Raw genomic sequence first — 26,742 nt, forward strand, 5'->3', positions numbered from 1 at the left:
TTACACATGACTGAAGGCAATATTAAAAGGGGTTCACGTAAATCCTTGGCTGAAGGCCACACATAACACATCGAACAACTAACGGATTGGGGACTGGATTACAAACAATTTCAGATATAGGAAGATGGCTGCAAGATTTCGCCGACTCCAAGACATCACACTCTGCTGCTAGCCCCAACGGCCCAGGGAGCAACAACCCGCAAATGAACGATGAGATGTCACTACAGTTGAGGTTTCATAACAGGTTAACTAATCACTCAACTTCAGTGTCCAGGTTCAGTGGGCAACGAACTGTGTCGCTCTCGCGACAAGCGCCTCATGATCCGACAGCATGTGCACGCCGCCAGCAGCCACGACCTGGCCTGGCGCGACAGAAACTTCCTTGCTGCTCCATCCCAACCGACTGACCACCACACACACCGCCGACCAGAGTGGCTGAGCGGTTCTAGGCGCTACAGTCTGGAACCGAACGACCGCTACCGTCGCAGGTTCCAATCCTGCCTCGGGCATGGATTAGTTAGGTTTAAGTAGTTCTAAGTTCTAGGGGACTGATTACCTCAGAAGTTAAGTCCCATAGTGCTCACAGCCATTTGAACCACCACAAGCACCACCACCACCCAGAAATTCTAGCGGTCACCCCAAAGATAGTACGATAGTACTAGTATCGATAATCGCTGCGGCTGCCACTCAAGGATGCAAGCCAGCAACTTCGTTACACCAATAGGTAAGGAAGAAACAAGACACCACTCGATGTGACAAATGCCAAAGAACAAACGGCTTGAACGTGAGCCGCACATGGCTCAAATATTGTACTGTTTCCATAATATCAACTACTTCGCTTATTCTACGTCTCTCGGTGTGTATGAGTTTGATTAGTCGATTCCGACTCTACGTGACTGCAGAAACTAAAATATGTCAGTTTCCTCCTCACTTTCTCCTGCAGGCTTTTCATGTTTTAATCCTTCACTTGTGTGATGCCATCGATCCATCTCATCCTTTGCCGCTGTCTTCTCCATGTGTTTTCTATCTTCCCACGCATTAAGGTACTTTCCAGCAAATGATGTCTTCCAATACCATGGCCAAATTAGGTCAGCTTTTGTTTCAGTGTCAGATATTCCAAGGATCAATCTGGTTTTATTAGCTGTTACAGTGTTCAGTCATTCTCTTTGCGCTCCATGAAACGCTGAGAAGTTTCTTCCAACACCACGGTCTATTCTAACCCGTTCAGCCTCTCCTGTGTTCTCGATCTCGCATCCGTGCATCACAATTGGAAAGACTGTAGATCATACTATACAGAGCTCTCTTTTTAAGGCTATGTCTCGACTCGTTAAAACTTCGTCAAGGTTGAACATCGCCTCATCATTAGACCAGTATTCACACTTTATTTTTTCACCTTTAGTAAGAGTATCTCTCTACTCCAATTCACTTTCTGCCATTAGGGTGGTATCACACGCATGTCTGTGGTTATTTTTATTTATCTCAGCTGTTTGAATTCCAGTTTCTTCCTCATCTAGCCCTTCATTTCTCATAATTTGCGTGTTTCACAGAGGGAGATCGTAATACGGTGCCTCCTTTCTACCATCGGACGGACGCCAAAATATCAGACGCTGAAATAAGCGATCGCAGAAAAGAAAAGCAACAACAATTGCTTAATAGATTAAAGGCATCAGGACCAGGTGAGATATCTATAATATTCTACAAATTATGTGAAATAACTTGCTTTCCTTCCAGCAGCAGGTTATCATAGATCGCTGGAGCAATGAATGGTACGTAGCGACTGGAAGAAAGCGCAGGTCTTTCCCGTTTTAGAGAAAGGTCGTAGGACAGATGCAGATAATATATGCCTATATCATTCGCGACAATATGTTGTAGCATTGTGGAATATGTTCCAGAATAACGATGTTTTTAGGGAAAGAAATCATCTCTATATGAATCAACATGGATTCTACAAACAGAGATCATGAGAAACCCAGCTCGTTCTGTTCCTGTATGGCATTCGTAGCGCTATATAGAGCGGTGTTCAGGTTAAAGCGGTGTTTTCCTTGCCGTGAGGAAGGCATTTGACACACTCCCGCACTGTAGTTTAGTGAAAAAAAAACCGGGATTACACAGTATCGGACCAGATTTGCGACTTCCTTGAAGACAGAACTCAACACGCCACTCTGAAGGGAAGAAAAAACGACAGATGTAAAGGTAATTTCCGGTGTACCCCAAGCGGTTCTAAGCGCTTCATTCCGGAACCACGCGACTGCTATAGTCGCAGGTTCGAATCCTACCTCGGGCATGGATGTGTGTGATGTCCTTAGGTTAGTTAGGTTTAAGTAGTTCTAGGGGACTGATTACCTTCGACGTTAAGTCCCATAGTGCACAGAGCCATTTGGACCCCAAGAAAATGAGATAGGAGCGTTAATGTTTACAATGTATATAAATGTTAGATGACAATCAGTTTGGTTTAAGGAAGGGTAAAGGCAGCAGAGAGGCAATTCTCATGTTGCGGTTGATGATAAAAGCAAGAATAATGAAAAATCGAGAGACATTTATAGGATTTGTCGACCTGTAATAACCGGTCGACAATGTAAAATGGTGAAAGTTGTTCGAAATTTTGAGAAAAATAGGGGTAAGCTATGGGAATAGACGGGTGACACGCAATACATTTAAGAGCCAAGAGGGAATAATAAGATTGAACGACCAAGAACGAAGTGCTCGGATTTAAAAAGGTATAAGTCAGGGATGTAACGTTTCGCTCCTTCTGTTCCATATGTACATCGAAGAAATAATGATGAAAATAAATGAAGGTTTCAGGAGTGCAATTAAAATTCTAGGTGAAAGGATATCAGTGATATGATTTGCTGATGACACTGCTATCCTAAGTGAATGTGAAGAAGAACAACTAGATCTGCTGAGTGGATTGAACAGTCTAATGACTACAGAATACAGATTGAGAGTAAATCGAAGAAATACGAATGTAATGAAAAGCAGCAGAAATGAGAACAGTGAGAAAATTAGGATTTATGGTCACGAAGTAGATAGGGAAGTCTGATGTCTAGGAAGCAAAATAACCAGTGAGGGATGGAACAAGGAGGTACATTCCTGCCCAAGAGAAGTCTGGTAGTATCAAACATAAGCCTTAATTTGAGGAAGTAGTTTCTGAGAATGTACGTTTGGAACACGCCATTGTATGTTATTGATACATGGACTTTCAGAAAGCCGGAGCATAAGAGAATCGAAGAATTTGAGATATGATGCTAGAGACGAATGTCGAAAATTTGGCGGATTGATTAGGTAAGTAATGAGGAGGGTCTGCACAACATCAGAGAGGAATGGAATATATAGAAAACACTGAGAAAGTGAAGGTACAGGATGATAGGACATCTGTTAAGACATCGTAGAATGACTTCCAAGGTATTAGAGGGAGCTGTAGAGAGACAAAACTGCAGAGAAAGACGGCGAGTGGAATACGACCAGCAAATAATTGAGGGAGTGTGTTGCAAGTGTTACTGTGAGAGGAAGAGGTTGTCACACGAGAGGAATTCGTAGCGGGCCCCATCGAACCAGTCAGAAGACTGATGACTTAAAAAAATGATGTCATAGAAAGTTTCAGAAGCTCTTCAAGATTGTTGACAGATGACGTAGTTGTCTATAATAGAGTAGCAACGCCAGAAGACAGCATCGATTTGTAGATTCACATGCAGAGGACTGGTGAATGGTGCAGGCTCTTGTTCATCGGATTTTTTAGTATTTTTCATCTCCTTGGGATTCTTATCAAATAGGACTGATATAGAAGAGACAGCAGGAAGATCAAACTAAGAGCGGTATTTTTCGTCATAGTTTCGTTTAGTTGTCTCGTGTGGGTTACAGAGAGTACAACAAACTAAGGTGGCTGACTTTACAAGAGAGCCTTTGTGCATCATGGGGAAGTTTACTATTAAATTTCTATAGATAACTTTTCGGAAGAGTGGGACAACAAATTAGCTCCTCCTATATTTACATCGCGAATTGACGACGACGAGAAAATTGGAGCAGTTAGAGCTAGAACAGGGGCTTACCGACAATCGATATTCTCACGTGCCATTCGCGAATGTAACATAAAAGGGAGGGACGATTAGTGATACCAGAAGTACTCAACATCACACAGGTGGGTGGCTTGCAGATATGATGCAGATGTCGATTGGTCTGCTGTTACCTTTCTTTCTCGAAAGTATTGTTTCTCAATGTAACTGCTGTCCATTAAGATTACGAGAACGCAAAGGAGCCATTAACCAAACATCAAATTGCCATGAAGTACATTATATGCTCAGATACACAAAACAGCCACACATACACATCTGCATCCAATCTACATACACATTCCAAAAGCCACCGTACGATGCGCGGCGGAATGTACCCTGTACCAAAACTCGTCATTTCCTTTTCCGTTCAACTAATTTCTCGTACCTTATCTTCGATGTCCTTACGCGAAATGTATGATGGCAGCAATAGACGCGTTCTTCAGTCAGCTTCAAATGCTGGTTCTCTCAATTTTTTCAATAATGTTTCTCAAAAATAATGTCAGCCTCCTTCAAAAGATTCCTATTTGAGTTCCAAAAATGCAGGCTAAGTACGGAGCCAATGCCGGAAAGTACTCTTTGTAAAACCGAACTGTGTGGGAGTAACACTATCTACATTCTGTATATAAGGAAAAATTTACGCAAATGGATTTCTCATGCAGAACGTGCTTTAGAAAGTGGGCTTATTGTCAGAAGATGGTGTTGTGGCTAATGCCAGAACGAGAAACTTCTAGCAGCACATGCTGAAATTCAACAGTGACAAAATTGTGGCCTATCGAGACTACGGTTCACCGTTTCACGATGTTGCTGCTGGCGTTGATAGCGACTCCAGGATTGTCATGAGAAGGAGTCTGTGAGTTCATGATCATACTCTAAGACATCTACATCTACATCCATACTCCGCAAGCCACCTGACGGTGTATGGCGGAGGGTACTTGGAGTACCTCTATCGATTCTCCCTTCTATTCCAGTCTCGTATTGTTCGTGGAAAGAAGGATTGTCGGTATGCCTCTGTGTGGGCTCTAATCTCTCTGATTTTATCCTCATGGTCTCTTCGCGTAGGGGGAAGCAATATACTGCTTGACCCCTCGGTGAAGGTATGTTCTCGAAACTTCAACAAAAGCCCGTACCGAGCTACTGAGCGTCTCTCTTGCAGAGTCTTCCACTGGAGTTTATCTATGACCTCCGTAACGCTTTCGCGATTAGTAAATGATCCTGTAACGAAGAGTGCTGATCTCCGTTGGATCTTCTCTCTCTCTTCTATCAACCCCATCTGGTACGGATCCCACACCGGTCACCAGTATTCAAGCAGTGGGCGAACAACTGTATTGTAGCCTACTTCCTTTGTTTACGGGTTTCACACGATAGTCTTTTTCGGAACCTATGTTGACTCCTACAGAGTAGATTTCTAGTCTCCAGAAAAGTCATTATACTCGAACATAGTGCGTGTTCCAAAATTCTACAACTGATCGACGTTAGAGATATAGGTCTATAGTTCTGCTCATCTGTTCGACGTCCCTTCTTGAAAACGGGGATGACCTGCGCCTTTTTCCAATCCTTTGGAACGCTACGCTCTTCTAGAGACCGACGGTACACCGCTGCAAGAAGGGGCCAAGTTCCTTCGCGTACTCTGTGTAAAATCGAACTGGTATCCCATCAGGTCCAGCGGCCTTTCCTCTTTTGAGTGATTTTGTTTTTCTATCCCTCTGTCATCTATGTCGATATCTACCATTTGGCCATCTGTGCGACAATCTAGAGAAGGAACTACAGTGCAGTCCTCCTCTGTGAAACAGCTTTGGAAAAAGGCATTTAGTATTTCGGCATTTAGTCTGTCATCCTCTGTTTCAGTACCAATTTGGTCACAGAGTGTCTGGACATTTTGTTTTGATTCACCTACCGCTTTGACATAAGACCAACATTTCTTAGGATTTTCTGCCAAGTCAGTACATAGAACCTTACTTTCGAATTCATTGAACGCGTCTCACATAGCCCTCCTCACACTACATTCAGCTTCGTATAATTTATGTTTGTCTGCAAGGCTTTGGCTATGTTTATGTTTGCTGTGAAGTTCTCTCTGCTTCCGTAACACTTTTCTAACTCGGTTGTTGTACCACGGTGGTTCTTTTCCATCTCTTACGATCTTGCTTCGCACATACTCGTCTAATACATATTGTACGATGGTTTTGAACTTTGTCCACTGATCCTGAACACCATCTGTACTTGAGACAGAACTTTTGTGTTGAGCCGTCAAGTACTTTGAAATCTGCTTTTTGTCACTTTTGCTAAACATACAAATCTTCCTGCTTTTTTAATATTTCTATTTACGGCTGAAATCATAGATGCAGTGAACGCTTTATGATCGCTGATTCCCTGTTCTGCGTTAACTGTTTCTAATAGTTCGGGTCTGTTTGTTACCAGAAGGTCTAATACGTTATCGCCACGAGTCAGTTCTCTACTCAAGGTAGCTTTCAGATTATGCACTCAAAAAAATTTCAGCCGATTCTTTGTCCCTGCCACAATTATAAACGTTTGAGTCTCTCAGTCTGTATCTGGTAAATTAAAATCTCCACTCAGAACTATAACATGGTCGGGAAATCTACTCGAAATACTTTCCAGATTTTTCTTCAGGTGCTCTGCCACAACAGCTGCTGAACTAGGGGGCCTATAGAGACATCAAATTACCGTGTTTGAGCCTGCTTTAACCGTGACCTTCACCCAAATTATTTCACATTTCGGATATCCGTCAATTTCTTTCGATACTATTGCACTTTTTATCGCTATAAACACGCCTCCCCCTTCATCGCCCAGCCTGTCTCTGCGGTACACATTCCAATCTGAGTTCAGAATTTCATTACTGTTTATATCTGGTTTCAGCCAACTTTCCGTCCGTAGTACTATGTGGGCATTGTGACTGTTTATTAATGAGAGCAGTTCTGGGACCTTTCTATAGACGCTCCTGCCATTTACTATTACCACATTACTATTGTTATTCCCTGTTGCGTTTTGCCTACTACTACCTTGTCGCGTCTCAGGAGGTGTCTTGTCGGGCCTAGGGAGGGAATTCTCTAACCTAAAAACCCACATGTGCCCTCCACACGTACTCTGCTACTCTTTTAGCCGCTACCTGCGTGTAGTGCACTACTGAACTACTCAGGGGGACCCTACATATCTCCACCCGATAGCGGAGGTCGAGAAATTTGCACTCTAGATCTCCGCAGAATCGTCTGAGCCTCTGGTTTAAGCCTTCCACTCGGCTCCAAACTAGAGGACCGCGATCGGTTCTGGGAACGACACTACAGATAGTTAGCTCAGATTCCACCACGCGAGCGAGGCTTTCCGCCTTCACCAACTCCGCCAACCGTCTGTATGAACTGAGGATGACCTCTTACCCAGACGGCAGGAGTCATTGGTGCCGACATGAGCAACAACTTGCAGTCGGGTGCACCCAGTGCTGTCTGTCGCCGCCGGCAGGGCCTCCTCCACATCTCGGATGAGACCCCCCGGCCAGCAGAGTGAACACTGGCCTTCTTCCCCAACCTTTCCGCTATTTCCCTAAGGGGCTCCATCACTCGCCTAACATTGGAGCTCCTAATCACTAATAAACCCCTCCCCCCGTGTACCTGCATGAGGATCATTGAATAAATAATACAACATAGTTTTTTTCTCGGCAGATTTAGGTTAGAAATGTGAAACTTACTGTAGAAAAATGGTGAAATATTTCCGCTTCAGCCCAATAGTTTCAAGAAGTTTCGATAGGCGGCGGTGCTATAAGTAATCTTCAAAACTGCGTCTGTAGCGGAGGTGCGTTTCAAGCAAAGAATCATTTAGTATCTTTTGCCGGTAAATCAAAGCACTGCAGATATTCATAGGCGCCTTCAGAATGTCTACCGAGACCTGACAGTACACAGGAGCACGGTGAAACGTTGGCCGAACCTCTCCCAACATCGCAAGAAGGTCGCGCAAAAGTGTCCGATCTCCCGCGTGCCGGGTGGCGGTACACAGTTGTGACTCTCGCAGTGCTGGAACGTTCGGACACTCTCATTCGAGGTGGTCAATGTATTACAATCAAATATCTCGCTGCTCAGCTGGAAGTCTCTGTTGATAGTGCTGACACAATTGTCTTGGTTACTCCAAGGTCTGTGTCCTCTGGATTACTTGCCACCTAACAAAAGACTATAAAGAACAACCAAGGACATTGTGTTCGGAGTTTCTTGAGTGTTACGAAGTTCATTGAAACAACTCTTTGTTTAACATCTTAACAGGCCATGAAACGTGGGTCAGCACTTCGAACCGGAAACAAAACGGCAGACCGTGAAATGGCGTCACACCACGTCCCCTGTGCGTATAAAAGTTCTACGCCGCACCCTCAACTGGTAAAGTCATGACGACATCCTTTTGCGACTTTACGGGGTTATTCCGTTTGATATCCTCCCTCATGGCGCAAAAATCAACTCTGAAGTTTATCGTTCTACCTTGAAGAAATTGAAGAAAAGACGTCAGCGCGTTGGTCGACACAAAAGAGCAAGCGAACTTCTCCTTCTCCACAACGCTAAAGTCTGCGCATCCCGTCAGCGCGTTGGTCGACACAAAAGAGCAATCGAACTTCTCCTTCTCCACAACGCTAAAGTCTGCGCATCCGATAGTGAACGTTCTCTTTAAATACTAAAATTATGACTGCCGTACTCTGTTCGAATCATAAGACATGTGCAAAATTAACCATGAATCGATATGGAAAATTGAACTGTCGTAATGAGAAGGCAAGCCCTTAATACTGGTAAAGTAAATAATCTGACTGCAAGAATTTTGAACAGTGTAAACTGCCTGAATAATGAACTTTGACATAAAACCCACGATAATTAGTTTTGCAAAACTGACCATAGAACCCAGAACAAAAACTAATACAATATACAGAAAAATATAACTGCCTCTGAATGACGTAAGGTAGTCCTTATTGAATAACGAAAAAAAGCATGAACATATTTAGTCCTTACATCTATTCTGCGGAAATCTGGATAACACGTGGTACTGCTCTGTCCTGCGCGCCGCTATGCTAAACTTGCAAATTACTGTATCTACACAGAGACACTCGTGTGGTGCAATGATTCCTCTGTTAGTTGCAAATCGAAGTATTTTTGGAACGCACTTGGTTTCTTTTCTACTTTTGAAAAAACCATGATCAATTAAAAATTGTAAGAGAATGGTATGTGAAAAATGTCGCTGCAATAATAAGAGTGACTTCAAAAGAATTATCTTGTAATTCCTCTTCACGTAAGTAAAAGATTCCGTTACGTTTCTTCCTGCTGTGGCACCTACTCGCACACCAAAAATGATAACCTAACCCTGCAATGCTGCTTACAACATCGCTGCTCGCTCACATGTAACAGCTCGAGAGCAAATATACGACTTTATTGCGCAGTCGATTAATACTAAAATGACACCTATCAAGAGGAACTTAGAAAACTTCTTTGGACTGTTCTTTCTCATCTTCTCTATGACCCGCATCTCGCACCTTCCGACTTTCTCCTGTTTGGCCCAATGAAGGATGCAGTCCGTGGGAGCAGTATGTAGATTATGCTAAGGTCATTGATGCAGTACGACATTGGCTCTGATCTCGATCAGTAGAGTAGTACCATGTAGCCATACAGTAACTCCCAATAAGGTGACGTAAGGATTCACATTGAAAACAGACAATGTTGATAAAATAGGGTATTGTGCTTGAAAGAGAGGGAAATAATGTGGTGTACTGGACTCCTGAATAAAAACAACATGCTTTCAGGAAAAAAATGAGTTACATTACTTAGTAGAACACCTGAAAAGCCCAGTATGTTGTTTATTTGAGCCTGCAAGTTCCTGTCAACACCTTATGGACTTTGACTCAGGAAACGGACTTGCTAGCAGGCAGACATGTATCCACGCAAATGGACAGCGTAACTTCTGAAACATTACAGCCGCTCAGCAAGGTGACGACTGTTGCGGCTTCTCTCTACTTGGCGGTAGAGAGAGGCGTGACGACAGTGGATAAACAAATGGCTCTAAGCCCTGTGGGACTTAACATCTGAGGTCATCAGTCCCCTAGTCTTAGAACTACTTAAACCTGACTAACCTGAGGACATCACACACATCCATAACCGAGGCAGGATTCGAACCTGCGACCGTAACAGCAGCTCGGTTCCACACGTGCCTAGAACAGCCCGGCCACACTGGCTGGCGACAGTAGATCGCCCAACGACAACACTGGCTACATGGGTTGCATTATGTCGTCGTTTCTGAGTATCCCATTTGTATGTACAGCATAAAGATAGAAGTAGCCATGTCTGGAGGCTCGGATGACAATGAGGTTACCATACAGCACTCCTTATCATATGGACCGCCAATGTGATTTGGCTTTATGGGATGACACTGGGTCAACAACTACATCACCTCTCGTTGGCATAGCAGATGATTTGGACAGAATTTCTGACATGTTAAAGCTAGTGACTGTTGATAGGGTCTGAGAGACCCTGTTAATCCAGCAGGACAGGACAGGTAGTAGGAATTGTGGAACTGGGCCAGAATGAGAGGCTGCCAGTTACACTCCAAACATAACACTTCCTTTAGTTGTCCAAACATTACAGCGCAACTTCTATGCTTGGCTATCGACTGAATAATATCTTTAATTCCAAAATCGGCTGAATGCCCTTAAAGCAACATAACTACAATAACCATTCAATATTCATAAGGCCCAAGTTTTACGACCAATAAGAAACCTTACTTCACAATGGTTGAAGGACTTTATTAAAAAAAAAAAAACTGCAATCAAATTTCCAAGGCAGTTGGCCCAAAGCCTTTAACCTTAAATACTATTTAAGCCCAAGTGCTTCAAGACTTCATAAGTAAGAATAAATAACTTTTAAGCAGCTGAAGGCCCATAATTTTAAGAACAACGCAACTAAAACAAATTTTCAACACGCAGAATGCCCACAGCTTATTTTGAATGAAAGTAATACTTGATAAGTAAGAACCTTAAAACATGAAGCGGCTGAAGGCCGATGCTTTTAAAAACAATACACTACAATAAATTTTCAACAGGCAGACAGCCCATTAGCTTTATCTTCCAAAAGGTAACATTTGCCCAATTTAGAAAACTTACTTTTGAAACGGCTGAAGCCAACTGATTTTAAAATCACAATAACAAACGTACAAATCCCAACCATCGACTATGAGCCATTGAAAATACACAGTTAAACGCCAATAAGAAAGGCAGCATAGGCGACGGTGCTCAGAAGTTTCCAGGGGGCTCAGTCTGCCCTTGAAATCTTGACGTTCACTTAGGTGAGACAAGAAGTCGGCCCTACTATACTCGATCAGCAGGCAACACAACCAAGAGACAGTCAGGGACCCACCGACAAGACGACTTGCTAACCACCGACCAGTATACGAGAATTCCAAAGCCTAAAAGCTACAGACATAGTCGCCCACAACCAAAAAATGCATTAAGCGGTCAAAAACTACACACCATGTTGGACAGCGACAACAGGTGAGGAAAGGACACTGCCTGAATTTACGCCAGTGACCAAGGCAGATAACCGGAACACTAACGACCACAAGGCCGAAAATTCCGCTGGTGCACTTCAATTTCAAACCAACAAATACAGTTAATTTCACCACACCGCAGCTATATCTTCACCAACTCGAACGCTCGCTTTTGCTCCCAGGAATACCGCCATCAGCCATCCACCAACCAAGGCGACGACGTGAACACACGTGGCTTCGGTAATTAAATCACCACTCAACTTTCATGTCCTGGGTCGGTGAGCCATGAACCTCGTAGCACTCGGAATAGCCCCCACACACTCCAACACAGTGTAGAGACCACCAGCGGGCCCGGCCGACTTCGCTGCGCGGACACTTGCTTGCTGATCCGCTCATACCGACCGACTGGGTGCACACCGCCAAGCCAGAAATATAAGCACCAGACCAAAGATGGTATACGGTGCAAATATCGATACACACTTCTGCTGCTAAACGTAGAAAGAACAGAAACCACAGCATAACCACAATAACAGTGGGAAACCAAATGCAGAGTAACAGCCAAGTTTTAAAGCAATGCATAAGCCGGGGTCAGCATGGCTCAGGGGCCTTTGAGCCCTTAGGATTTCCGTAAAATGATAAAAAAAGTTGGACTGGACCCCAACGTTCTCTCTTCAGCAACATTCGTCGTTTGATAAAAAATGGTTCTGTTACATAAATAACAGGGGCCAGCAATTAACAAAAGCAACTAATTAGTCAGAAATTTGAAGGTGTCACCAAATTTATAAACTGAAATATACTTCACAACAAAGAAAAACTTAAAAGCCATAAAATATTATTCCATTAAATTAACAATACGCAAAGCTAATATTCTCCTAATTATCGTACAACATGAATCCAAAGGGGTTAAAACCAATAAATAGTATAAGACTCATGAAATTATAGCCTTTATCATCAGGACACCAATATGAAAACCATTTACTTCTACTACAATTTCTTAAGCATTCATTATTACTGCATGGATAAGTGTCCTTCCAAAAAAAAAAGGCGCTTAATAGTATTTTACTTCAAAAGTAACTGACAATTTGAACAACATCTTTCACTGATAAGTTGTAACAGGAGACACATCACAATCTGACAAGGTGGAAAATACAACTTGTAACCTCCCCACAATTTTCAATAATTAATATTAAATAATATTCACGTTTAGTGTAACCTTCCAACAAAATAATTTCTGTAACCTGGTAATAATACAATGTAACTAACCTCTCAATTAAATTGTCGCTCACTTATGACTTTTCAATAATTGACTGTGAATTTAACCTGGTAATTTTTGGACGTCAGCAGTGCTGCGTCATGGCCCTGAAAGATCATTCTGAATAAAAAAGAGAAATTCTTACCTCAATGAAGTCGCCGGATAACGCATATATATCTGCTCTTACAATACTTTTTTCTGGCACAGCCCTGTGCAATGCTGGCCGATAGATTTGTCATTTTATGAAAGGAAGCAACAGATTTTTCTTTTCCAACAATTGGGATGATCATGGATTGGAGAAATTAGTAAATTCTTTAAATTGAAATGAATGGTTGTTAAAAGTTACTTTTTATGAGAAAGATTATTATTACATGGGACTTGAGATAATATTACTACATATGCGCGAGGCTGCTTTTTACCTTATACAATAATACTCAGGCTCCGGCATCGCTGCACCGCGACTGGCCCAGCCAACATGACACACCAGACCATAGCAGACTGCAGACTAGCAACAACTTACTGCTACTGCTACACAGTTCCTACTGCAGTCAACACTGCTCTCTGGTCAGAGATTCTCTTATACCTTGCATATCGCAGGCAGCGCATGAGCAATACATCGAAATTACATCTGCTCGGACCTCTTACATAATATTACATCTGCTCGCAGTGCATGAGCAATACATCGAAATTACATCTGCTTGGACCTCTTACATAAAATTACATCTGCTTGGACCTTTTACATAACCCTCCACTGGGGGGGGGGGGCAAAAATTTGGCAGCGATGGTGAATCAATTGCACTTGCCATGAGCAACAAATTTTTCTTAATTAACTAAGTTTGCAGTCACAGAGTATATACATATATAGAAGTGCAGAACATGAAATGAAATAGAGCGCACATGCACTGAGTACAGAACATATCAAGAAATGACAAAATGTATACGCAATGAGTACAAAACGTATTAACAAATGACATAAAGTGCACATGCATTGTATAGATTTTTACCATTTTACAGGAACTAGGAAAGGAATGGGAAGGATTGCATCATGGGTGTAGCACAGTACGTTGCACGTAGCTGCACTGAAAGTCCATATCTTTCTACAGAAGCACAACACCAGGTGAGACAATCTGAAGTTCTCTTCCCTGAAGTATTAATCACTATAGCCAAGATACTGTAATGTTGTATTAATATTCAATGTTATCATATTGGTAGTACATTAGGTACACCAAACAGTAGGACCATAATAACATCTCCATCGTTCAAGGTGGTGGACAGCATGATGTGTCTACACCACATTCTTGTAGAATCTATACTCTTTCACCAACGTAGAATTAGTGCAAAATCCAAATATAGTGCTCCATGATCATGAGGATGGATAGGACAAACGGATATTGCAGTAATTTCTGGTAATTGGGTCAGAAGGTGAAGGACATTAAGTCTTATGCTAGTCATCATTGAGAATTACACTAGTCTGTCGACCGATTCGAGTAATTGTTGGCACTCATTGCCTAGTTACTAAACATTTCTGTACTATGTATGGAGTATTACAGAACATTATTCATAAGTCATCTGATTACAGTAAATATTGGCACTCATTGATCAGTTACGAACCATTTTAATGCATTATTCAGAAGTGGTCATTCAAAGAAAGAGTTAATTAATGGAATAGCATTTACATAATTCATCTAATTATAGTAATCATTGGCACTCATTGGCCAGTTACAAACCATTTTTATGCATTGTTCAGAAGTCATCATTCAAAACAAGAGTTAATTAATGGCATAGCATTTACATAATTCATCTAATTATAGTAATCATTTGCACTCATTGGCCAGTTACAAACCATTTTTATGCATTATTCAGAAGTCATCATTCAAAACAAGAGGTAATTAAAGGCATAGCATTTACATAATTCATCTAATTATAGTAATCATTGGCACTCATTGGCCAGTTACAAACCATTTTTATGCATAATTCAGAAGTCATCATTCAAAACAAGAGGTAATTAATGGCATAGCATTTACATAATTCATCTAATTATAGTAATCACTGGCATTTATTGGCAAGTTACTAAACATGTAGCAAGTATTGAATATTACAAAACACTATTCATAACTCATCTGATTGCGGTAATTATTGGCACTCATTGGCCAGTTACAAACCATTTTTATGCGTAATTCAGAAGTCATCATTCAAAACAGGAGCTAATGAGTGTAGCATCAGCCTACTGGTATTCATATATAATATCATGTAAGTGATATTAAGACAAATTTAAAACATAAGAAAGAGTGGCATTCATTGGCCACTTACTAAACATATAGCAAGTATTGAATATTACAAAACATTTTTCATAACTCATCTGACTGCGGTAATTATTGGCACTCATTGGCCAGTTACAAAGTATTCATATCGTTTTATAAAACATTATTCAGTATTATTCACAAGTCATCATTGAAAATGAGAGTTAATTATTGGCATACCATTTATAGAGTATAACAAAAATATTATTTACAGAAATTATTGGCATAGCATTTATGCATTATTACAAGACATCATTCAGTATTACTCAGAACTCATCATTCAAGTGACATAGGACATATTTAAAAAGTAACACACTGTAATTATTACTCAAGGTCTGTGGTCCATTAATATATAGATACAATGGATTCAATACATCTGAGAAATTTGCATTATATTTAGAACTAGAAATATCTCTTAAACTGGTAGCATTATTTGTAAGTATACTGCTAATACATTTTTCTGTGCTAACAATGCATTGCGTTGAGATCGATAATTAATTGCTGGGGCATGAAAATATTTGCTTTTGACTTATTGCTGGAAATAAGGATAAATAACGTCATTCATCATGAGTCAGCTGTAGCAAGGTTATGAAACAAGTAGAGTATATGTGATCACATTCATGAATGAAACACACAAATGGGTAAAAAAAATGCAAGTACTAGAACAGGTTTAATGACTAACTGCTTATAGCACATTAATTTAATGAATAGGTTCTGCTGGAAAAAATACAAAATGGATTATTGAGCTGAAAGAAGAAACGCATATTATGCTGAAAAGTAGTGAACTTCGAATTAACAGGTAATGAAACGTGTACTCAATATGTATGTACTCTAGCTGTCTCTTCCAAAACATTCAGTCATTATACCATGCGACATAAGACATACTGTCAAAACGAACTGCAACAAATACTTAAATAACTACATAGCATCTCTTAACTAACAGTAAATATATAAACTTCATCATTATTCGCATCTGCAAGGAAAAACTTCATTATTCATATTACCATAACTTCATTACTATCATCACCTGCAAAGGAAAACTTCATTATTCATATTAGCATAAACTTCATCATTATTCACCATCATTCATTATCATCTGCAAAAAAGACACTTCATTATTCACATTCATATTACCATTTACTTCATACAACTATTCTTAGTATAGAGTTTCTTATTACTAACATATTTCATCACTAAAACTAAGATGTTTAGTTCTGTCTGACAGCCTGCATCAATCGCCTCGTATTCTGAAAGAAAAATAAGTATTTAAGACTGCTATCATACGATGTGTATAGTATATTCTTGTTTATGCTTGTTAATTCTGATCCATTTACTCTTCACGACAAGGTATTGCATTTTCTTTCGTTCATTCCGAAGGTGAAATTCCCATTTCATAGTAATCCACTGTGGTTTGTTTAAGTTATTTCTTTTACACGTTATTGCTTTCTGAAAATGATGAATAAGCATTAATATCTTGCATTTAAATCATATACTCATTAAATGAAAACTTGTTTCTAGTGATATAATTAAGCATACAGCATAGCATGACAGAAAACGTATTATGTCAAAAACATAGACAGTTTTCAAGTGCAAAAAATGTACACACAGTATCATAATGTAGTGGCAAAAACTGTAGAATAGTCAAGATATTGAGATATCATAAGGAAAAATGTCAAAGTCAACTGGTGTTTGTTATATCTTAAAGATTACATAGTGCATACAAACAAAACAGGAAAACAATCATACATACACGAAAAATGGAAAATGTGCACGGTCTGATATATAACGACAAGAAAAGCGACCTGTTAACCTTACCTTGCCGGGCACTTGCCAAGAAAAAATGAGATAATCATCAGTAAGTAATCATATAGACAGAATTGTATAATTGGTCATAAAATATGTAAGTTTATCTGGAAAAATGTGCATGGTGTGATGTGTAACGACAAGAAAAGCGACCTGCTAACCTTACCTTGCTGGGCACTTGCCAAGAAAAAATACGATAATCTTCAGTAAGTGGTACCTGCATAAGTGGTCATAAAATTTTCAGGAAAAGGCATTACAGTGTGATAAATCGTAAAGTATGTTCATTCAATAAAGAGTCTAATATTGGAGACATGGTATTGCCCTTGTTTTTCTGGTTCTCAAAGTTTCGACGTGTACTAGATTGGAGTGAGGAATGCTGCGAATTCGATATGGACCTACGTATAGAAGCTCAAATTTACTGCATCTTCTCTTTCCTCTACTGGATAAATAGTGTGTGCGTACTAATATCTTCTGTCCAACGTGAAAGTCACGGCGTGTACAAACCTGTTTTTGCTGTCTTCTCCGGCGCTCTGCGGCACGTTTGATGTTGTTGAGTGCAATGTCAATTACTTCATGGTGGCGTAGTCGACGAGATGTAGGAAAGGATACTAATTCTTTAATTTTGTTAGGTGGTTCAACGTTTTTCAACATAACAGTCGGAGATAGCACAGTAGATTCATTTGGTATCGAGTTAATTACATCCTGGAATGACAGTATGTGTGTATCCCAATCAATATGTATTTTATGGCAGTGTATTCTACATAGTTTACCAATTTCTTTCATTAGTCGTTCAAAAGGGTTCGAAGAAACGTGATACTTGGATATATAGATCGGAGAAATGTTTCTTGATCGTAACATACGTGTCCATATAGCAGATCGAAATTGTGGTCCATTGTTGGAAATTACTTTCAGTACATGACCTACATGAAATAAAAAATGTTTTACAAATGTATTCAAAATCGATTTAGCAGTAGCTATGCGTAACGGAGTGAACGTAACGAATTTCGAAGTGAGTTCAACAGCGACAAATATGTAGCAAAAACCTCTATTAGTTCTGGGAATCGGACCAAAAATGTCTACAGCGGCCATGTGTCTCAATTTCACGGGTACGGAGGAATATGTGAAGTCGTGTCTGACTTAGCTTTCTGGCAGATTTTACATGACGCTAAAACTCATTGAATACATTTCTCCATGTTGGCAAAATAACAGTTCTGTCTCAGTATAAGAAAACATTTTCTGGCTCCGTAATGTGCGTCACTTAAATGAGTATACCAAATTAGTTTGTTAACAAGTTCGTCAGGAATATATAGTAACCAATTGTTGCTGTCAGGGTGAGAGCGGCGAAACAGAATTTTCTTGCGTACAGTGTAATGGTTTCTGATGGTAACATTATTCCTATCTTGCCAAAGGTGTTTAATTTCTTTCCATACGTTGTCTTTACTCTGCTCCTGTGCTATGTCTCGTAGTGATGCCGAAATAAAATTTTCGAATGCAACTTGTTGAATATAGATGCTAAAATTTACTTGGCAGAAATTGGTTGCGATGTCTTGCTGATTGTTGCTGAGACAACGGGATAGTGCGTCTGCTACAGTATTTTGCGTACCGGGAATATGAACAATTGTAAAATTAAATTCCTGTAAATAAAGTTTCCATCTGCTTAATCTGTCATGTGAAAATTATGCTGAAAGTAAAAAACTGGATAGCTCTATGATCTGTGTAAACGGTCGTATGTCTTCCATAAAGAAAATGCCTAAATCTCGTAAATGCCCATACAACACATAATGTTTTTAATTATTGTAGAACCATCTTCTTCAATTTCCTGAAAAATGTGTACGCCTAAAGTGGTGTTAGAACAGTCGTGGCAATGGAAAAATTTCTAGTAAGATCTGGATGTGATAAAAGTGGTGCATTCAACAAAGCTTGTCTCAAATTAACAAACTCAGACTGTGCTTGGCTATCCCAGGACCAAATAACGTTTTTACCTGTCAATTGACATAATCTACGGGTGCTAAAGCAGAGTAATGAATAAATTTACGAAAAAAGTTAATTAATCCCAGAAAGCTGCGTAATTGTTTCTTCGTCGTAGGAACAGTAATGTCACGTAAAGCTTGAAGTTTTTCCGGGTCAGGCGCAGTGCCTTCTGCTGAAATTACATGCCCAAGAAATTTTATGGAAGTTTTACCAAAGTGCGATTTGCTAAGATTAACTGTGAGTCCTTGTGCACGAAAAGTTTGTAACAGTTGTTCAAGAATCAAACTGTTTTCAGACCAGTTAGCTTCTGCAATAAGAATGTCGTCTACATACGTTGTGATTCTGTCTTTCATGCAAAAGTGTGTATCGGATGCCGTCAAAACTAATAACATTTTCGTGAACAAAATTCTGTGTGTCAAAAGTAGTGCTTGCGTTGCTGGAAGATGCAACCTGTACTGTATCTAGTCAAATTCTATCTGACGTGCTATTATTTGCGGGAGGATGCTGTGGCATTTCAACTATTTGTGCTGTTCTGTTATTTCTTCCTGACGTATTTCTTTCGGGATGGTATCGACTGTCTGGTTCATTCATGATAATCTGTTGTTGCGGATGATTCTGCTGCTGGTAAGACCGACTGTTACGCTGAAAATTGTGCTCATTACTTTTACGTCTGTCATGATAGTCATTACTATATGGCGCGTTGCGATACGAGTTGAAATGATGTGCCTTCTGCACATAGTGGTTTCCTTGTTGCTTTGCGTTACTATTTGGCGGAGCCGACGCTATACTTGTAGCCGGCGAAACATTAAAGCTTGGTTGACCTTGCAGACTATGTTGTTGGTTAGGTATGCTAACGGGCTGGTTTTGTTGTTGTTGTGGGTAAAACCCTCTATTGTTATCAAAATTTGTTTCCTGTTGCTGATAATTTTGACGATACCGATACTTAAAATTTTGTCTGTTATTAAAATTATGCTGGTAGTTCTTGTCGCTTCAGGAGTGTCTAAAGAAAACTGTCACTTTCGGTAAAATTTGTCATATTAGGTTTTCTTTACTCATTCTCAATCCTAGATAGATCGATAGTTGAAGAGCTGTTTTGATAGATATAAAGGATAGTAAAAGAGAAGGTAGCAGTGCAGAAAACTAAAGATGAAATAGCACTACTACGGCTCAGGGCCCTGTGCACGCTACGGCACATATTCATCGAACTCCAATGAATCCCCTGAGGTCAATTACGCGCTGCAAATAAATTTCAGTTTCTGCATTACAGGCAATGCCGGTGAAAATGCAAAAGTAAATTGTTGTATCCAGTCCAATTCTAGTTTCTGCATTACAGGCCAAGCTGGTAAAAATACAAAAACAAATTGTCGTATCCAGTCCAAAGGGTGTATTTGTGTTCTGTCATTTTTAAATACCTTAGATTTTTTTACGAATAAAAACTGCTTATAATCAAAATTATCGTCTCTGTATGTCTGAGCAGGTACGGGACTGTATGATAATCTATTTGTCTGTGACTGTTCGGAATCTAAGTCACGTACTTTCTGTAAATTACCTAAATTATACTGGCTGTGTGAGTCTAAGAAATGTGGCATATGCTGTGTCGTGTTAGAGGCTGAAACATTTTTCATTTCTGTCACTTTAAAACGTTCATCAATTTGGCTGTTCTGTTGTTCACATTTCTTATCGACTTTCGCTTCCAGAGTGCGTGAAAGTTCCGCTGACATTAATTTAAACTCGTCGCGTAACTCTGTTGCTTTTTCAGAACACTATTCAGTGACTGCACTACTTTCATCTCTAAGTAATTTCGTTGTGGCTACACGTGTACTACTTAATTCTTGTGCCACAGATCTAATTTCTTCACTACTGTTCCTAGTACAAGCTAAAATTTCCTCACCTAATTGTTCTTTAGTATCATGACATTGCTCGGCAACGGCTGTAATCTGTTCAGTAAGTTGTTTGAAATTGTTGTCTTGTTTTTAATTAATTTGTTGTTTAAGATTTTCATTAAGTTGTTTGTTCGATTCATTGAGTCGTTTGTAATTGTCGTCTTGTTCTTTCTTCGACTGTTTGGAATTGTTGTCTATTTTTTCATTAAGTTGTAGCAATACTGCCATAACTTGATCCATGCTAAAAATAGTGACTCTATTTTCTATGCTGTGTGTTGGTGTATCTGCATTTGACACGTTTTGAATAACCATTTGGTCATTGTCTGATTCACGAAAAGGTTCGCTAATCGGATGTGCACTGTTGGCCACTACATCGGATTCAAATAAATGTGACGTGTTTTGTGTATATTGGTCTCCTTCGTTAGAAACAATTATCTGTTCGCTACGTAAATTTTGCAAATCAGGCGTGTCAAATTGGGCAGCGTTCATTGTATCGGAACGTGCCGCGTCATCATTTGTTAAATTTACTGTGGACATAATTGAATTTATTTGCCCATCATTAGGATTTGACTCAATACTAGTGATCGGCACACACTGATTATCTGTAATTATGAGATTATCATTATTACTCTGAGTGTCGCAAGTGTTATCGGTCAAATTATTCGAGTCGGCTATTTCACTCATTGCACATCGCGATGTACAGTTAACAGTTTTTCGCGGCATTTTTCACAAATCAAAATTAAGCACAAAAATGAAACAAAGACGAAGCAAAAATGGAACAAACACTATTACAACAAAGGGCAATAAATTGCCGATGATCTGTCAAAGAAAGAGTGACAAATTAGTAAATGCGTTGCGCCAGATGCAAACTACATTTAAGTAAATAAGAGCAGATATATGACTACTTCTCAGAAATTCACAAAGAAAATACGATCCTGGCTGGTTGTCGCCAAGTGTAAACTCTCCACAAAATAAAATAAATAATAAGTGTAACCTCCCCACAAAATTCATTCTTATTTTACCTCCCCTCAAAATTCTTTCATATTTAGTGTAACCTCAAAACAGAAAAATATTAACATAAATATTATTCACGTTTGGTGAAAGCTCAAAACAGAAAAATTGCTAAACCTCTCAACAGTAAAAAATATAATTATGTCGTTCACATTCACTGTAACGTCCCAACAAAATAATTTCCGTGACCTGGTAATAATACAGTGTAACTAACCTCTCAATTAAATTGTCGCTCACTTATGACTTTTTAATAATTGACTATGAATTTAACCTGGTAAATTTTGGACGTCAGCAGTGCTGCGTCATGGCCCTGAAAGATCATTCTGAATAAAAAAGAGAAATTCTTACCTCAATGAAGTCGCCGGATAACGCATATATATCTGCTCTTACAATAAAATTTTCTAGCACAGCCCTGTGCAATGCTGGCCTATAGATTTGTCATTTTATGAAAGGAAGCAACAGATTTTTCTTTTCCAACAATTGGGATGATCATGGATTGGAGAAATTAGTAAATTCTTTAAATTGAAATGAATGGTTGTTGAAAGTTACTTTTTATGAGAAAGATTATTATTACGAGATTTTTAAAACATTTACATGGGACTTGAGATAATATTACTACATATGCGCGAGGCTGCTTTTTACCTTATACAATAATATTCAGGCTCCGGCATTGCTGCACCGCGACTGGCCCAGCCAACACGACACACCAGACCAGAGCAGACTGCAGACTAGCAACAACTTACTGCTACTGCTACACAGTTCCTACTGCAGTCAACACTGCTCTCTGGTCAGAGGTTCTCTTATACCTTGCATATCGCAGGCAGCGCATGAGCAATACATCGAAATTACATCTGCTCGGACCTCTTACATAATATTACATCTGCTCCGACCTCTTACAAACTATTAGATGAAATCTCAAAGACACAGAGCCAAAAGGGCACACAATAATTTTTTACAGTAAGCTTAACGTGTAAACTCGATCCACTCATTGAGATCGGCATGTTCTAAGTACAGGGCGGGAAACCCGTGCCGCTAACATTTCCGATATTTATGTTCCCGTTTGTGGGAACCAGGAAGCCGAGGAAACCGCCTGAAGCTCCGAAGGCACCTGGGAATCTTCCAGCAGTTGAAAGGGCCCCCCGAACTTCAGTAACAAATATGAGATGCCCATTTCGGAAGATCTTATTAGTTAAGATATAAAATCCATATCTTCACTTGATCCACACAGACCGGAAGAAGAAGGTACAATACTAAAGCCTGGGTATAATAATTTTGAGGAAGTCTTCGTGTTTAATATTTGCTTAAGAGTGCCAAAGCTGTAAATTCTTGGCCGAACTACAAGGCGACCTTCAGTTCAGTCACGTTAGTATCAAATGCCCAGTAACAAATATAAGGCAACAAGAAGCTTTCAACAGTTTTCTCGCTAGGCGACATAACAAGTACGAATAAATACAAATGGTATTTTATTACAATGAAAATATTAAGTCATCATCATTAAATCGAGAACTACAAACAATTCAGGACCGTGTGGAGCGTCCCCCACTGATTGGCGTTCAGTAAAATTTAGAAAGCGGGAGAAATACAATTTACTAGTTTACAGTTTACATCTCTCCCGACAGCAATCAGACAGGTAAATGACACGGCTTAACATCTATCGACGGGCACAACCGCCAGTGACGTGGGATACACCGAAACTTAGCGGGCTCTGTGGGAACACCTACATATACTAAAATACACATCAATTCTTTAAGCAAGGAAAGCGCTCTAGGAATTACATTAAAACCGCTCAAATGCCGTCTTAAGAACATTAGCACGTCATACATATAAATGTTACTAATATTCCTAGGGATTAAGACTCTAATCGTAGCTGAGAGGCTATCTTTCTCTCACACCACCAAGAAGTGAAAGATCAGGACAAGACGGTAACAAAGCATGGATTGAGAGGGCTAGGACGTGTACTAGCTCAGCGTCCTAAATAATAATTTCTTTCCTTTCAAGTTCGGCCAAGACACGAAGAGGGTTGAAATGCAATAAACCCAGGGGTCTAGTTTCGGGATGATGACTACAGCACTGCATTGCTAGGGCCAGAACAACACGGGCTGCAACAGCAGAGTTGCTCGCAGCCGCACAGGCCCACACAAACTCTCTCGCCAGACCCCGGCTCCACTCCACCCGACCCACCCCGCCTAACTTGCTTCTCGCGTGCCACCTCACCTCGCTTTCTGAGAGCCACCTCCCTTCCACGTACGAAGGCCGGCCAAAGGTTCTACTTTCGGTAGGAGACAAACTCTTGAGGGAGCCGCCACACCTCAACAGTGTCCCATCTTCCAGGTTTGTGATGGCTCATTTAGTGGAGAGAGTGGCTCGAGGCTCGCTTGGGGACGAGAGGCCTAGCGACCGCTGAACGCAGAGAATTCAAGTGGTTCCTAGAAATGTTTGTCAAGACGGCTTCCGACCCCTGCTGTAGAACCGTAGCGACTGTGAGAACTCCGAGACTATTTCGCAAAAATAGAACGGAGGTATCTCGGGAGATGACGATTGCCAAACACAGCCAAGCTAACCGTTCTCGGAAGCGTTTGTCACGACGCTTTGCGACCTCTGGAGTCGTTATGGAAGCGTGGTGGCTCTTGGAACTTCGAGTGGATTCATCTGCGAGAGCATGAGAGGTAGCCGGGTATCACGGAACTGTGTGACTTACGACTGCTCGTCGCTAAGGTGCTTTGTGAGACGGCCAAACAAAAGATTGCAGTCTTTGTTGATCCATTATGGACTGTTTGACAACGGCTGGCATGTATTTCTTGATGCAATAATTTACCTACAGCCGTATGTATTGCAGAAATTTATTTTATGAATTTCTTATATGCTTGGTGTCCACGAAGAGCTGTTGCATAGCGATTTAATTCACGGATCTGGTTATATGGCTCCTTCCGTGTATATCGACTTTACGACTATGGCGTGTGGAGCCTGAAGATGGCATCAATGTAAAACCGAAAATGGCAGAATATACACTCCTGGAAATCGAAATAAGAACACTGTGAATTCATTGTCCCAGGAAGGGGAAACTTTATTGACACATTCCTGGGGTCAGATACATCACATGATCACACTGACAGAACCACAGGCACATAGACACAGGCAACAGAGCATGCACAATGTCGGCACTAGTACAGTGTATATCCACCTTTCGCAGCAATGCAGGCTGCTATTCTCCCATGGAGACGATCGTAGAGATGCTGGATGTAGTCCTGTGGAACGGCTTGCCATGCCATTTCCACCTGGCGCCTCAGTTGGACCAGCGTTCGTGCTGGACGTGCAGACCGCGTGAGACGACGCATCATCCAGTCCCAAACATGCTCAATGGGGGACAGATCCGGAGATCTTGCTGGCCAGGGTAGTTCACTTACACCTTCTAGAGCACGTTGGGTGGCACGGGATACATGCGGACGTGCATTGTCCTGTTGGAACAGCAAGTTCCCTTGCCGGTCTAGGAATGGTAGAACGATGGGTTCGATGACGGTTTGGATGTACCGTGCACTATTCAGTGTCCCCTCGACGATCACCAGTGGTGTACGGCCAGTGTAGGAGATCGCTCCCCACACCATGATGCCGGGTGTTGGCCCTGTGTGCCTCGGTCGTATGCAGTCCTGATTGTGGCGCTCACCTGCACGGCGCCAAACACGCATACGACCATCATTGGCACCAAGGCAGAAGCGACTCTCATCGCTGAAGACGACACGTCTCCATTCGTCCCTCCATTCACGCCTGTCGCGACACCACTGGAGGCGGGCTGCACGATGTTGGGGCGTGAGCGGAAGACGGCCTAACGGTGTGCGGGACCGTAGCCCAGCTTCATGGAGACGGTTGCGAATGGTCCTCGCCGATACCCCAGGAGCAACAGTGTCCCTAATTTGCTGGGAAGTGGCGGAGCGGTCCCCTACGGCACTGCGTAGGATCCTACGGTCTTGGCGTGCATCCGTGCGTCGCTGCGGTCCGGTCCCAGGTCGACGGGCACGTGCACCTTCCGCCGACCACTGGCGACAACATCGATGTACTGTGGAGACCTCACGCCCCACGTGTTGAGCAATTCGGCGGTACGTCCACCCGGCCTCCCGCATGCCCACTATACGCCCTCGCTCAAAGTCCGTCAACTGCACATATGGTTCACGTCCACGCTGTCGCGGCATGCTACCAGTGTTAAAGACTGCGATGGAGCTCCGTATGCCACGGCAAACTGGCTGACACTGACGGCGGCGGTGCACAAATGCTGCGCAGCTAGCGCCATTCGACGGCCAACACCGCGGTTCCTGGTGTGTCCGCTGTGCCGTGCGTGTGATCATTGCTTGTACAGCCCTCTCGCAGTGTCCGGAGCAAGTATGGTGGGTCTGACACACCGGTGTCAATGTGTTCTTTTTTCCATTTCCAGGAGTGTAAAAAGTTCATAAAATAAATTTCTACAATACATACGGCTCTTGGTAAATTATTGCATCAAGAAAAAGACTGCAATGGTCAAGACGTGCACCGGAGCACAGAAGTGAAAAGAGTAGGGAAAGTAGAGAGTGTTAGCCTCGATTCGGGGCCGGTAGTGGAAGTGTGCAGTGGTGACTGCGGCGGAAGGAGTTGAAAGCAGCCGGGAAGACAAGGGCAGCAGTTCGGCAAGGACCTTTGTAGTTTCTGAAGTTTTATTTACGGGTGGTTGCAAGTAATTCTAATCGGTCAAAGACTGGAGGATGGGTATTTTGTGGGTATTACTAGTTATCACGAAGGACTAGAAGTGTCTAAGGTTTATGGATGGGAAAAACATACCGGTGAAAACTGATACCGGTATTTTAGTTATAATTAACGGGTATTTTTCGATATTTGTATGATCTCGGTTTGCAAGTGAAACTGCTTTTAAAAACGGGTATTGTTTATCTGTAAAGTTTCCATTCCTTAGAGACACTGGATTACTATAACAATTGAGAAAA

Source organism: Schistocerca piceifrons, chromosome 7, assembly GCF_021461385.2.
Source record: "Schistocerca piceifrons isolate TAMUIC-IGC-003096 chromosome 7, iqSchPice1.1, whole genome shotgun sequence".
NCBI lineage: Eukaryota > Metazoa > Arthropoda > Insecta > Orthoptera > Acrididae > Schistocerca > Schistocerca piceifrons.